General features: G+C 43.5%; 1 protein-coding gene across 1 annotated transcript in view; it reads right to left on the bottom strand.

Moving 5' to 3' along the window:
• The window catches only part of cd79b (CD79b molecule, immunoglobulin-associated beta), a 15,885-nt gene extending 13,307 nt beyond the window's left edge, over positions 1–2,578 (bottom strand). The window contains exon 1 of the transcript XR_009785764.1: positions 1–2,578. This exon is cut by the window's left edge and continues 1,220 nt beyond it. The gene's annotated coding sequence lies outside the window, so the exon portion shown is untranslated.
• Positions 2,579–2,986: the final 408 nt, after the last annotated feature.

The following is a 2,986-nucleotide window of genomic DNA, read 5'->3' as shown; positions in this document are numbered from 1 at the left end:
AATATAAATGTTTATTTCATGTTCAGCACTTTGGGGAGATTTTTCTTCCTCTGTGATATTAGTTGAATCTTCAGAACACAAGAGAGGAGGCTTGTGTTGCAGTTTGAGATGGTGGGCACCAGACGGCGGGCGACCTTTATACATCCCAAAACGGGAAGAAACTTTCCCCTTTTCTACCCATCACAAGCATTTAATTCTGGATTTTACAGTAACAAATAATACACAATTCAGATAGTATAACACCCACGTCCGGTCATGCTTCTCCCCTGAATCCCAAATGTAAACAAAGTTTAAGTCAGCATTTAAATAGTGTGGTCAAAATTACCAAAGGGAAATAACACAAAGCATCATTTCTTCCCCTTAAAAGGACACACAACACGTTTAAACCAACACACAACACGATACAACAGTGCTTGTGTGTACCTAATATTCAGAGTAAGACCTTTTCAATTAAGACAGCAAGTGAAACAACCTTTAGAGAGTCGCAACAGCGTCAACGTGAGGCCAAAAGCGACTTGAAGAGTTGAACTATTAATAACATTATTAATACCATATGGACATGTAAACATGAGTGCTGCCCTTTCAAGGTCTCCTGGCATGACAACGGGAAGTGGACAAAAACATCTATCTATCAGGCGCGCTGATGGATGAAGTTCTTTTTTAGACGCTCATCATCCTCATCGGCTGCAACTGGACCTGGACGGCCTAAAAATAAACATAGTGCAATATTTGAGCGGCCCTCGCTAAATGTTAGCCGCCTCTAATGAGCCGCTAACTGGCTTTGGTGTTAAACTCAGATAGATTTTAATTAAGGTACAGTCGTATCAAAGTGGTATCAGAGGCAAAGGCTTCGTGTGTGTAAGGATACACGGGGGTGTTAAGTTTAACACTTGGCCCTCCCTTCTCCCACCACGTTATGTTGAAAGCAGTTGTCGCTAGCCACTACATTTTTCACGTCACACCAGACACGAACATCTGGAATCGCTAGCCTCTTTAACACTACCTGCCAAAGCCGGCTTTTTCTGCATTTTGTTGATCTGTGTGAAAGGGATGCATGCGCACAGCAGTGCGAAGAAGGTGACCAAAGAATTTCCTGGCTTCCAAAGTGTTATCAGAGGTTTGCGGATTACCATGAGCCGGATGACTGAGAATCTAGACAGACATATCAGAGGTGGAGTGACGGCTGTGTGAAAGGGAATAGCGGAAAGTCGGCAAGAAGTTTAACACTCGATACTTCTCCTGCTATGTTGTGTTGAAAGCAATCATCACTGTCTGGCAAATATTTTATACGTCACACCATGGGTTCTGTATAAAAAGCACAAGTGGATAAATGCAAGATCTGCTCTTACGGCTCTGATGCAACAATTCTGCGGGATCTCAGTGTGAAACTTAAGGTCAATCATTTGCAAAAGTTGAAAAGAGGCAACTGACCTCTTGCTTGTTGAAGACATTTTACTTTTAACCCTAAAGGCTTGTTCCATTCTAATATTTAGGTGTGGAGTCCCCCTATCTACCTGTATGACTCTTGTGGGTGTGTACACTAGGGGTGGTCATACGAGGGCTGTTGTTGCCCGGTGTGGCTGGTGAATGATCATTTTGCATCACTTTTATTTCTTTTTTTTGGTCCTGTTCGGCTGTTAGGTCAAGCAGAAAGCAGGATCTGTATCCCTTTTATGCCAGAACAGCCACCATTAAACCCCCATTGAATGGAAATACCCCACACCACATCTACAACTCCACAGACTTCACCAACAAGGTCCGGAAACTGCGATTTGCTACAGACGTAACTGTGGTGTCATGCGACCTCACCTCCCTGTTCGCATGCATCGCTTCCGCTTTTGCTGCAATCAGGGAATTACTACTCTAGTCTACAGGACAGAACCAATCTCACTCCTGACCAGGGAGGTAACCGATTTCAAGTTGGCCTTAGCACCACTTACTTTCAATTTAGCAAATTTTAGTAAGCCATACCTATGGCTATGCCATTGGGTCACTTTTCCTCTCCCCTGTGGCGAATACATACGTACATGGAAAAAGTGGAAAGAAAAACACTGGACCCGAGAGGAACGAAGCCCAGCCACTATTTCAGGTATGTGAATGACATGTATTAAGATCAAAGCCTGAAAAGTAGAAAGGTTTACTGAACGCATTAACTCTGTGGACAGCAACATCAGTTTCACTCTGGAAGACAATAAAGAGAACAGATTGACATTCTTGGACTGCGAACTGTACGCAGGGCAGGAGGGAAGCCTCAATATTAAGTTCTACAGAAAACCTTACAACACAGACCAGTACCTACCCTTTGACTCCCATCAGCCACTGGAACATAAGCCGCGGGTTATCATAACCCTTAAAGACAGAGCACAGAAGATGCCTATCACCAATGAAGGCCCTCGCATGTGAAATTTGTCACATATCCTCACTTGGACCTCTGAAGCGGAAAACTCTTTTGTAAACCTCAAACAGCACATGTCCACAGCTGCCGCATTGGCTATTCCTGACTACAACAGAATGTTTTTCCTGGATGTTTCTGAAAAGACTAGTAGTGTATCTGCTGCTCTTTATCAGAAGGGGGAATCAGGAGAAAGACGAATTTGTCTATATGCCTCTACGCCACTTGAAAAATACGAAAAGCGACATCCAGTATGCGCGGCGTTTGCCTCTGCGTTAGCTCGACTCATTCAAAAAACCTCACACATTGTCTTACATCATCCATTGACAGTACGCACTTCTCACAGTACAGTACAGTACGTGACAAGCCATGTTTTCACCATGACAGGAGGAAGACAAAGGAAAATTGAGGTAATACTCACACAGCCACATATACTTTTTACACACGAGGGCATTAACATGGCTGAAGGGCTTTTTGAAGGACAGCCTCATTGCTGTACCCAACGAATCATAACAGATAACACACTTAGGGAAGATCTATATGACATGCCCTTGCAAAATCCTGACTTGATACTATTCACGGACGGATGCTGTT

The sequence above is a fragment of the Phyllopteryx taeniolatus genome, chromosome 19 (genome assembly GCF_024500385.1).
Source record: "Phyllopteryx taeniolatus isolate TA_2022b chromosome 19, UOR_Ptae_1.2, whole genome shotgun sequence".
Classification (NCBI taxonomy): domain Eukaryota; kingdom Metazoa; phylum Chordata; class Actinopteri; order Syngnathiformes; family Syngnathidae; genus Phyllopteryx; species Phyllopteryx taeniolatus.
The sequence above is the reverse complement of the archived record's forward strand: the minus strand, read 5'-3'. Positions and strand labels throughout refer to the sequence as shown.